The 12,788-nt window shown below is 36.9% G+C and overlaps 1 long non-coding RNA gene across 1 annotated transcript in view; it reads left to right on the top strand.

Moving 5' to 3' along the window:
* Positions 1 to 9,051: 9,051 nt before the first annotated feature.
* The window catches only part of LOC120533612, a 104,957-nt gene continuing 101,220 nt past the window's right edge, over positions 9,052 to 12,788 (top strand). Inside the window, exon 1 of the long non-coding RNA XR_005634572.1 lies at positions 9,052 to 9,206. This is a non-coding gene — a long non-coding RNA (uncharacterized LOC120533612). The remainder of the gene's footprint in view (positions 9,207 to 12,788) is intronic.

Here is a 12,788-nt window from a genome sequence, read left to right as displayed (position 1 = left end):
GGAAGCCAATGGACTCATTTGTGCACCATGACCCAGAAGTTCGTCACAGGAAGAGCGACGGGCTTCCAGGGTGAAGAAAAGTACTGTTTACCCTGACCCGGAAGGAATAAGGACTTGTGGAACTGTTGGGCAGAAACACTTCCGGGTCAGGAGGAATAAAAGGACTCTGGGAACTCCCAGACAACGAGCTGAGCTGGGTGGTAGGAGGGCAACGCATCTGGGAGTGGAGGATTGTGATTATTATTGATTATTGTGATTTATGAATATAGTGGAGTGGAGGGTGCTTGGTGCACATTATTATAATAAATATAATTATTGTGGCAATTTTACCAGGTGTTTTGCGTGGTACCTGAGGGTTCAAGGGAGCGCTACTGCCCCCTACTGCGACACTGCATAATGACTGCCTTCTCTAGAATTTTACTTAAGAAGGGCAGGTTAGAGATGGGTCTAAAATTTTCTAATATCATTAATTTTTTGATTGAAGAATACAGCAATGTTCTCACAGGTTTCATTGGAAGTATTTTGGGGGCATTCCTTTGTGTTACCTGGGTTTAGCAGACGATCAATCGTAAAAAATAAGACTCTGGGATTACTAGCATTGTTATTTATAATCTTAGAGAAATAGCAGCATCTCTCAAGACGGACTGTGTTATTGTATTCTGTTATTTTAACCTTCAATATCTCATAATGGATAGTTAGTTTAGTTTTCCTCCATTTACGATCAGCTCTACGACATGTTCTTTTTAAATCAGACACTCTTTGGGTCTTCCATGGAATAACAATGGTAGAAGATTTTTTAACTGTATTTTCAGGTGCAACTATGTCAACAGCAGCTCTTACTTTAGAATTAAAATTTTCCACCTTACTATTTACATTATCCTCGCTATTATAGTTGGCACTATAAATGGACTGATTGCTTAGAATGTTTGTAAGTTTTAAAGCTGCTGATGAGTCAAAGAAGCGTTTTTTAACAATATGGTTCTGATGAATGTTTTCTATCATTATTTCTATATTAAATAGTAGAAGAAAGTGGTCTGATAGACCAATATTAATGATCTGCTTCACATCAACTTTTAGTCCTTTGGTAATTACTAAGTCTAACGTATTACCTGCTTTATGTGTAGGTTGATTAACGAACTGTCTCAAATCAGAAGAGCCCAGGAGGTTCATGAATTCCTTTACTTTTAGGTCACACTGATTATCAATATGAAAGTTAAAGTCGCTGACTATTAATAGTGTGTCATAGTTTGTAATTAAAATTGACATTAAGTCTGAACATTCCTCAAAGAAAGACACATTAAATTTAGGAGGCCTATACACAGATAAAACTAGAACGTGAGAATCTCCACGAATAACAACGGCGAGATACTCAAAGGACTTAAATTTATCAAAACTAACATTTTGAAACTTTAACCGGCTCAAGTAAATGTTTGGTGGTCTGCATGAGTAAAACTGTAATCCTGAGGCGCAGATTCGATTAAAACAGCCGCGCCGTCTGAGTTAAGCCACGTTTCACGTAGTGCAATAAAATCAATTTTTCTATCTATACTAATAAAAGGCAAAGCCCTCACTCACTCACTCACTCACTCACTCACTCACTCATCACTAATTCTCCAACTTCCTGTGTAGGTAGAAGGCTGAAATTTGGCAGGCTTATTCCTTACAGCTTACTTACAAAAGTTAAGCAGGTTTAATTTCGAAATTCTACGCATAACGGTCATAATGATCAACAACATCCGCCATGTTGAACTTTCTTATTCATGGCCCCATCTTCACGAAATTTGGTAGGTGGCTTCCCTGCGCTAACCGAAACCAATGTACATACTTATTTCGGTGGTATGACGCCACTGTCGGCTGCCATATTGAACATTTCAACGGTCTTTGTTACATATGGGCCCATCTTCGAAAAATTTGGTACACGGGTTCCCAACAATAACTGAATCCTACTTACGTACATATATACGTCCATAGCCTGCAGCTCGGTCACTGTGTGAGGCGGCGTTGGGACCCCCATCCCAACGCCTCCCACGTTGTTGGCTGCCTGCTTATATAAGGCCATCCATCGCTCCGGTCTCTACATTCCCTTCCTTGCTTTGCCACGGGATTCACGTCTCCCTGCTGATAACTACAGCCTTTTTATTTAATCCACGGCTTCTCCGCTGTTTTATTGTTCATTTATTACGATTATAGTTATTGTGTAGGTATTTTAGACTTACTTTACATTGTTCAGGTACCCATTTCCTTTATCATTTCAACCGTACCCCCATTAACATGTCTATCGAGGTGATCACCATCGATCAACGAACTGTCACTTACCGATTGGTTTCCATGCCCAGAGATGGCACCTACCTTTTCCATTCTCTTTGTTACATATTGCACGGCCATATCAGGCTCACTCTTATATCCGGAGGAACATTGTGTCTTATGTATTGAATGACTGGGACAGGTTCAAGGTGTGGACTGATGATGGTACAGGAGATAATTATACTACACAGGAGCACTAGAAGAGTGAAATGCTTAAGCCCTTCACCTATGGATCTACATGTGAATTGTTCAGTTGTCACTTTCAAGTGTACCGAAATGGCCAAATATTTTACACCTTTCGACAACCGCCAATGCCTCTTAAACATCTTAGATTGACAGGTGACGATTTCAGTAGTGGACACTTTGATGTTTATGAATGTTTAAACTCTCAAAAGCTGGATGTAAAGTTATCGATGAAACAGGTTGTATACTTACAACGCTTGACAGATGCCGAATGTCTCTTCAACACAAGTCCTACAAATACTGTCTTAATTGAAACAAACCATGAAACTCAAACCGATTATGACAGCAGCAATCCAAGCTGTGAGATTTGAAACAAGATTACTGTTCACATGGCCAACTGTACGTTGCATGCTCAAGAGTAAGCTCAGCGCACAGCTTTGTCATATTACAACTGGAGGGCCGAACTCATAATGTGGTATACAAAGAGATCCTTAACAAATAATTATTGGTATATTTTCCCTCAGTTTAAAAAGGTTTAATTTTCTTCTTAATAAAAATTTTAAGGCAGTACTTTGCCGCTGAGAAGCGCGGGTATTTTGCTAGTCACTAATAAGATCATTGATAAAAAACGTCTTGTTAGTTAAAGCTCTAACATTTAAAAGTGCCATATTTAATGTTTCGGAGGGGCAGAGCTGAATTCTATGCATGTTATTGGTATTTGGAACAGAAACTGTTATTTTTGTTATCACCGCTCTGTGTGTATTTTTTATGTAATCTACAATCTGTTTTTATAGATTGTATAACAAAAATGTAATATCTTGGAGACTCGATTTCAATCACTATAAAATGGAACTATGCCACAATTTACTATTTATATTTTCCACCTTGAACATACATATTCATTCAGAGGTACTCAATGTTTTAATGCATGTATGTGTAGTTTAAAATGCAGAGTATATGTTGGATCTGTTGAAGATTCTGTTTTTACTATTGTGGCAGACCGCCGGGGCCCTTACCTTATTCCAGACACTATCTCCCCCAGAACACTGGAGGGCAGCCCCCTAGCATGTACCAGGGCATGGGTTTGGAGCATGAAAGCTCAACCCTGCTGGGGCCTGTGAACACCTCCCGGAGGCGCCTGAACCTTTCTCAGGACCTATGTAGCAGGAGTTCTGCCACACCTGGTAGTGCTTCCAGAAGAAACTCATTGGACACTTAAAAGGAGCCAGCCACCAATACTCGGGGACCCGGAGTCTGGAGGAGGTGGACGAAGTTTGCCGGGAAAGGAGTGGAGGCAGAGAAAGAAGGAGAAGAAAAGGATTTTGTATTGGATTGTGCATTTGGTGCTTTGTGTACTGTGCTGTGGGGAGCAGAGGAAATGGGCTTCCCCCGGTGAATAAACGTGTGCTGTGTGGCAAACTCGTGTCTCTGCCTGTATGTGTCGGGTTAGGGTGGCTGTACGTGCCTCTGAGGTCCACACTATATTTTATGCGCTATTCACGGGACACTTTAAATTTCGTTGTAAAGGGTGGTACAGATCTAATTATGTAATTTTCATTACGCTATAACATTTTAAATTGATTACATAGAAAATCACCTGAAAAATCCCAGACCATCGAGAAGTGTGTGAAGTGACGACATGAAGAACTGTCTTTGCGCCGAACTGGAATCATTCCCACATAAATCAAAGTCATCCAGACAATCTGGATCTATATAATTAGAACTGGACCACCCTGTACATTTGTGCAATTACAATAAAAGGCATTCTATTCTATTCTACCCTATTCTATGTTTTAAGCACCCTTTGATGACAACAGGAAATCTATGACTGGCTTAATAAGTCATTGGCGAGTGGTAAGGCTTTGGTATTCGCTTTTAGTTTTAGAAGGGAAAGCCGACTGATGGCTGAAATGACTAATGAAATGCAGATTCTGATATCATTAGTGAGGGGCACCTTCACACAAATCAGTGCACTTCTCTAAATTAATATCACAATTGTGGGGTTTTAAATAATATTTTAAAAAATACACACTTGCAAATACATTGTGCACTTAAGCTAGTGTGTAGAAAATCAAAATTAAAATAAAATTCTTTTTGCTTTTATTTTTAGTTTATAAAATGATTATTTTTTCATTAACATCATGTTTTGTTTTAGTTTTTGTTAAAGGGAATAACACTGCTTTCAGGACTGGCTTAAATCATCCTAAATGTCTTGTCTCTTGCAACTTCCAACAGTCTTATTACATCGTCTTTTTGACAGCTATGCAAAGCTCCATATACTTTTTTTTACCTTTATTTGATCAAATGCAGTCCTTCTCTTAATTTATCTTCTATTTTCCAATAACTTTAGTGTCTCACTGCTTGTTCATTTTTTTTCCTTTATTTCCTTGCTTCTATCATTCCTTCTTCCCCTTTGTCCAGCACCTCTGATCCCCTTTCTTGGCCTTTCTACCAGACTTAGAGTTTCCTTAATTTCCAGGCTTTCTTCAATGTGTTTTGTCACCTCTTCTTTTTCCTCTAGAAAATCCCTGCTCTTCCACCATGCTTTACTACTTCTTTCTCTTCATCTGCATCTTGATATTGCATAGCCCTAGTAGATGATTGAATACAATGTCTGCACTTGGAATGTTCTGTTACCATCTTATTATCTGGTGGCTTCCATGTCTACTTTCCTGTGTCATCGAACTTGGTGTTCGCCACTTATAAACCATTTTCTTTGCAAATTCAAGGAGCCTCTCACCCCTTACATTCCTCTATTTTCTCAACTTTGCATTCCAATCTCCAATAAAGAATTTCACATCTTCTTGGGTATGTTTTTCATTGCCTCTTAAACTTTCATGTAGAAGTGTTCTAGGTCACTGTCACTATTTGGTGAATATGGAATGATCAGTGTCATGTTCCTTAAGTACCCTCGGAATCTGGCTTACAGCTGATTTTACCCCTTCAATGACTCCATTGCTCTTTCTCCTAGTACCATTCCAATTCCAAGTGCATACTTATGTCCACCTGATCGTTTTTCATTACAGCATAATTTCTAGTCCGGTACAGTTTCTTCATACTCCATTCTTCCTCTATCATTTATTTTCATCATTTTCAGTTTCTTTTTCCCTTCTCCCCTTTGGGACTCAGTATGACAATAACCACTACAGGCCCTAACCCAGAACACAATACTTATTAAGTTTCACCCAGTATATTGGTCTTTGTTTTCTACTGCCACCATTACTTTTTCACACATTTTGCATGGCACATGAATGACCTACAGCCAACCCTACTCCTTTATCACGGCTTCACATTAGAAATTAATCTACCTGACAGTAAGATTGAGGTGCATAATAACTGACCTTCCGAAAAATAATGCTAACTAGCAATGAGGCAGCAGAGGCAAATTACTATAAACAAAAAATACTTAATGATTCAAATAAAATCTTAACATAAAACAAACCAAATGACTCAAGTAAAATTCTGACATGAAAAGATTTAAAAGACACACATAAAAATATAACAACTATAAACTTTTGATAGATTCCATCAGTATAGCACTTAGAAAATTCATGAGAACAAGTGAAAGGATTGGCACACCATTTTCAATACCTTCACTAAGGCAAAAGTGATCAGCATTGATGCAATGCTCATGTAGAAACAACTATACAGGGTAGACCAATTCATTGCGAATAACCCCTATCTCCTCACACAAGTCATCCTGCTGAGTTAAGAACAGATAACCAGGATGGCCAGACGACATTGATAAATATACATCTGCATTAAGTAATTTGCCTGGACATTCCAGTCGCAAACTTAATCTCCTGCCCCTACTGTCCCAAGGTGTCTTGGCTTAAGCAGACACATGTAACCTTAATAAGAAGAGGTATGTGGTGAATAATCTATTGCTTACTAAATTTAAAGAAAACACTGCTTTTTTGCATTCTGTTTATAAAGTCTATTTTGCTTCAAGTCTTGCTGTAGACATTTGAGATCAAGGCGATTAAACAATCTCTGTATAAAGCTGACTCATCTGTAACAGGCATTCCCACCATATTGAATTCTTTAAGACTGAATATAGGCAGCATCCAAATTAAGGCTAAAATGAGAATAGAAACAAACAACAGTCATTGGGTCAAATGAGCCAAGCACAACTCCTTCCAAGTCTCCTCAGCTCCTTACCCATCACTTGCTCAGCTGGCATTTGCCAGACAGCTTGTGGTGGGTTGTCCTCTTGTCATCCTTCTGGCTTACAAAGTAGTTCCTTGGATCCCTGAAGAGGACACCATCTTTAGCGCTCCCACTCTGCTGCACAATCAGTGGTGGCCATCCATCCACAGAGCAATGATCCTTTGCTCCATCGTGGAACCACTGACCGCGCTGTCTTTTCTCACTCTGTCACTCTCTGCCCCAATTACGCACTCTTGCTTTACATGCCTTTTTCTCTGTTTGTTTTCCTCCTGTCCCTTCTTTTGTTTGTCCTTCTCCTCCCTGTGCTGGCCCGTACTTATACAGCTCCATGGGGACAGCATCTCAATCATGCACTGAAGGAAACCAATGAAGCAATTGAGAAAGATCACACCCTCATGTGCAGGTGTGCCTCACCCCAATTACTTCACCAACTCCCCGCAGTGCGCCCACGGAGACTGACACGGCCAATGGAATATTTAAGGACACTGTCATTCTTTCAGAGCCCTGCTATACCACAGTGACTGCAACAGGCAGGGCAATAGACAGGGCCACATGGGTACAGGCATGAGGAAAACTTCACAAAATGACAGTATATCATCTTCTGAATTGGCACTGCAGTAATATCACTTAATTGGTTGACCTATTTGTAATTAGTATTTTAAGGAAATTATTATATTTTTTTACTTGGAGAGCTTAGCTTTAAAATTTAGAGTGAGAATAAACAAAGCTTTCAGAGGATGCTTGCAATTCTCTGCTTTTTCTTTGATTCTATCAGGTTGTAAACTCTATATTCAGTATTGGTTGGTACATCAGTTGCTATTCAAGATCCATGACAAATCATGATCAGTGATGTGTCCTAATGTGCCTCTTTTACAACCACTGTCATACTCGGCTCTTAGTTGATTGATTGTAACCTATTTACTGCTGCCCACAAGTCATGCCATCCTCTGCCTTATCCTTTAATCAATTATCTATTTCTGACCATTGGACCAAAAAAGGTTTGGTGTTTTTTGGTGAAATAGTCCTTCTTCATTCCACTTATGAATCAGTCTTGCAAAACAAAAAGTTAGTTGGCTTGCTATTGTTCATCCCAGTGTAACCTGGCTGTCACTACCATCATGACACATTTTAAAGTCACATATATCTGTCGCCTTGACCATTCTCCCCCTAAATTACACCCACACAAAATCTGATGGTATCTTCCTCCCAGCATTAAATAGCAGGGACAGCATATACAATGTTGTCACTGGCTGAGCAGTCAATTATCTGGAAAGGACAAGAGTAACTGCAGCAGACTCTTGTTTGTGTGAATTTCACTTCCCTCCATTGCTCTTTTGCTTAAAGATGTTTAGATTAACTCCTGGTGCACAATTAGAAATATAGGCTAGTTTGGTGAGAAGCATTAGCAATATGCCCTGATTTGGTTTAATATGTGGCAGAAATTTATCAGTGATTGTTTCAATAAAGTAGCCTAAAGAGCACAATTTGTGTTTTTAATTTCTTTCTTTGTTTTTTTTTATTTGCAGGATTCTTGTACTTGCTCCTTTTGTAGACTATGTCTTAACACTCTTTTGTGCTCGAACTTAATTCTATAAACTCAAAATCATAGTGGTTTACCAGCCTTATAATGCAGATAATATTAAATTGTCACTACATGTACATTTATTATTTCAATTTCTTATTTAGAATATTTCACACAAGATAAATAGAAAAAAAGAAGAAAGTATTAAACATTTGTTAACAGTGTAAGATTCCTTTAAATAGCAACATTATGCAGAGCACTTGTCTTTGTTTATGGCTGACAAATTTGTTGAAATGTTGCAAAAATATTAAATAGAATAAGCATTATATAGGATTTACTTTTTACCCTGTCAGGTCGCTGCTCATTATAATGAAGATGCATGCCACAGGCTTGGCAACCAATCACAGGATCCATGGGTAACATTAGCATAGATAATACTTCAGAATGGCAACTAAATAACCAAGGAGACAAACTTAGAGCAGCTATTTGAGGATTACTGCACATTAGTAAACTGTGAACGAAGGAAAAAAACAAACCTCAAAGTAGTAAGTACCCTTTACCTGTACAATAATAAAATTCAGATTAATTTTCCATTTCCATTTTTCAAAGATTTTCCTTACTGAAAAAAAAGAAATTATTATCACAGCCTGCTGTATGTTACCAAGTAAGCTGAGTTTACCAAGAACACAGCCTTTAATACAGCAGAATAGTTTTTGCATTTCTTAATCCAACTCAGTTTATTTGTTACCTTCTTCAATAAGAGGAAGATATAAGAATTATAAACATGCATGCAGTAAGTGAAACTTTTTTTTTCTTTTCCTGACATGGGATTCCATGAAGAATGCTTAAAGTGAATAGAAGAGAATGAAATCATGGTGGTCCAGTCTTTGAAAGGCTTTAGAGAAGGACTCTGTCAGCCTGGATAATTAGATAGCTGTGTGAGAGAGTTTTAAATGTGAAATACAGACTTCCTCTGTGCACAGCCTAGAGGATATTTGCATGGACTGAAAGACAGACCACAAAAAAGGTAAATACAGTTAAAGACTGTTTTAAGTAACATAAATAATGAAAGCTATCTACATGAGTATTATCCTCAAATGTTTCATATACTGTACACAGTATGTTCTTATTTCCAAAACACATTAATGTTAACTTCAATATAATAATTTATTTTAAAAAATTATGTTCATTTAGTAATGTTGATTAGTATTCAACATAAACAAATAAATATTCTGTTATTTAATACACATATTTATTGATGAGTGGTGAGAATTCAAAATGTCCAGAAATTCGTAAAATAAATTTTTGCCATGTGTCCATATACCAAAGATATCATCAAAATATCTAAGACATATGTATGTTAAAATTTGCATTACTAAAAAACTAAAGTTGGGGTGAATTTTTACCCATTGCTGCGCCATGAGTTAGTAAATAGATTTTATTATTAAATTCAAAATCATTGCAAGTTAAACTGAGCTGTAAAAATTGGACGAGATATAAATCGGGCCAATTTCGACAAGTGAATTTTTGAAGGATAGTTTTGACTGCTTCCAAGCCTAATTGCGTTATATATGGAGTATATAGAGATTTGACCTCCAGGGTAAAAAGGAAGGACTGTGAAGAGATAGAAATATTTTAATGATTTGTAAAAAGACGATATGTTTATTTAATATAACTAATATGTTTTTGTGAAAGTGGATTAATGTACTGATTATTAAATTCTGCTATTGTATACAATTCAGATCCACAGTCAGAGACAATAGGTCTACCTGGTGCTCTCTCAAATGGAACCATCCATAATTCTGGAGATTTATGTATTTTGGGTAATAGATATAACTTTTGAGAAGAAGGATTAGCTACTGCGGTGGACTGGCGCCCTGCCCGGAGTTTGTTTCCTGTCTTGCGCCCTGTGTTGGCTGGGATTGGCTCCAGCAGACCCCCGTGACCCTGTAGTTAGGATATAGCGGGTTGGATAATAAATGGATAGATGGATTAGCCAGTCCAGATTAATATTTTCTTTGTTTTGAATTAATGTAGCTGTCATTATAGAATTTTGAACTAATGGAATTAATTTTTGTATTATAGATTTCTTTTAAGATAAGTGATGTTGTGTTGCTGTTTAATTGACATGCAACTTCAAATGTGTATTGGGCTTTATTTAGGATTACTATGATAAGCCCTTATCTTCTGGTTTAATTATAATATTTTATTGTTTTAAGTTGTTTTAGTGATAATCTTTTGGACTGTGTTAAATTATCAACGATACTATTAGAAAATGACAACTAGATTATTGTATTAAAATCTTTTTTTATTAAATCTAAAATGAATTGAAATCTTTTTTCTGAAGGAGGGAACCAAACTGATTGGTCCACAAATTGTCTAGACTGTACCTCTGTTATCATAATAGTCTAGTAATTTTAACTTTCTGTTGTATTTATACATGTCCCTTGTCAGCTCATCCAAATTCACCCCAGATGGATAGAAATAAAAGATAGTCCTTTTTGGAGAAGAGAGAAGTAGAGAGACTGTAAATGTTTACGTCACGGGCGAAATAGTATTTTCTTGTTCCATCAATAGGTTTAACTGCTCCACCCGATTATCAAATAATGCAAAAGCTGCTTGTTTATCACAGTGGACACCATCGGTTAAGTCTGAGTAGTATATATATATATATATATATATATATATATATATATATATATATATATATATATATATATATATATATATATATATATGCATATGAGCTGAGGGAAGGGTGTTTTTTCCTATATATATTTCTTTTGTTTACTATCATGTCTAATTTTTATAAATTTAATTTCAGTTTGATTAAAGCATAATCTATTTAGAGAAGTGTGATCAGATAGGGATTCAATATGACACATAAACCAATTGAATCTAACAAAATTTTAGTACTCTCTTTAATTTCTTACTGCTTCTAAATTTTAATCAAAATTAAACTTCACTGTCTTAGTTTTTGAATATGCACTTTGCCAAAACACTAAGAAATGTATTAAATTATGGTCACTGATTGTAAAGTTTCATTACATCCAAGAGCTCTTGTTCTTATACTCTGCTATTTGTATGGCTCACTCAGTTAATATTGGGGTAAATAGCATTCACCATTCCTATAATATTCCCCTCAAAACCTCCCTTTTAAGTATTAATTAAAATATGTAAATTAAATGAATTGTTTGCATTAGTGAAATCCAAACATCCCCACTAAGTTGTGGGCTCACCGTCTAATTAAAGCCTCTTTCATTTAAATCCTGTAGTCCTAGGGTGTTGTACCATGTTAGCCATTATGGCTGGAAAGAGAAGTCAAGCAATATGACAGCTTTTATTGGCTAACTTAACCAATTACAATATGCAAGCTTTGGGGCAACTCAGGCCCCTTCTTCATGTAGTTTGTAACACATAAACTGGATTTCTATTTGTTTATATAGACATTAGGACAGAGACACCATTGGGACACCTTTAAGTGGGTCATCTTCAATGTCAGAAATTAAAAAACTTCTCCAGCCTAAGATTTACTTAGCAGGAGAGGAGAACAATGTATAGTCAAGATCTTTTGATAAGATCTTGAAAAATCTTAAGTCTTTTGAAGATTTTGGTGAATCTATACTAATAAAAGGCAAAGCAGTACGAGTGATCACTTCCATGAATCAAACCTGTTCAAAAAACGCAATTACACAATTGACAAGGTAGGAAAAGAATATGCTCCGAGTTGAGCTCCACAGCTAACGCGGTCTTGCGGAAGCAACTTCGTCACGCTGCCACCAAATACTCACAGAAAAATCCACAAGTTAATACACACGCTGTCTCTAGAGTTTCTCCACACTCAATGTATTCCTCGCATCCCCATTATACCCTCTGATCTCCCATTTCAATTCAAATCGCTTCGCGTAATACAAGTAATAAGTCTCAGGGACAGACCCTACAAAAAGTTGCCATTGATTTGAGGCAAGATTGCTTTTCTCCTGGACAACTATACATTGCATTCTCAAGAGTAAGCTCGCACAGCTTCGTCATATTACAACCGGAGTGCTGAACTGACAACATGCTATACAAAGAGAACTATAACAATCGTAATAAATGAAACAATAAAACAGTACAGAACCGCGAAACAAGGAGAAACGATGGCCTTATATGGTGTTTGTTTATAAAACAGCGGAGAAGCTGTGTAAAGGCAGCTTCACAAAAAAACAGCAGAGCGCCACACTCTGAATGTATTCCTCGCATCACTGTTATACCCTCTGATCTCCCATTTCAATTCAAATGCCTACAATTTCCAGTAAGGCTCTGCTTCGCGATGACAATTAATAAGTCTCAGGGACACACCCTACAAAAGGTTGCCATTGATTTGAGGCAACATTGCTTTTCTCCTGGACAACTATACATTGCATTCTCAAAAGTAAGCTCAGTGCACAGCTTGGTCATATTACAAAGGGAGTGCTGAACTGACAATGTGGTATACAAAGAGATCCTTAACAAATAGTTATTGGTATATTTTACCTCAGTTTAAAAAAATTTTCTTTTCTTCTTAATAAAATTTTGCTATATACAGTATATATATATGTAGATATGTATATATATATATGTATGTTGT

This window comes from Polypterus senegalus, chromosome 8, assembly GCF_016835505.1.
Source record: "Polypterus senegalus isolate Bchr_013 chromosome 8, ASM1683550v1, whole genome shotgun sequence".
Lineage (NCBI taxonomy): Eukaryota > Metazoa > Chordata > Cladistia > Polypteriformes > Polypteridae > Polypterus > Polypterus senegalus.
Note: the sequence above shows the minus strand (reverse complement) of the source record. Positions and strands in the feature narration are given on the sequence as shown.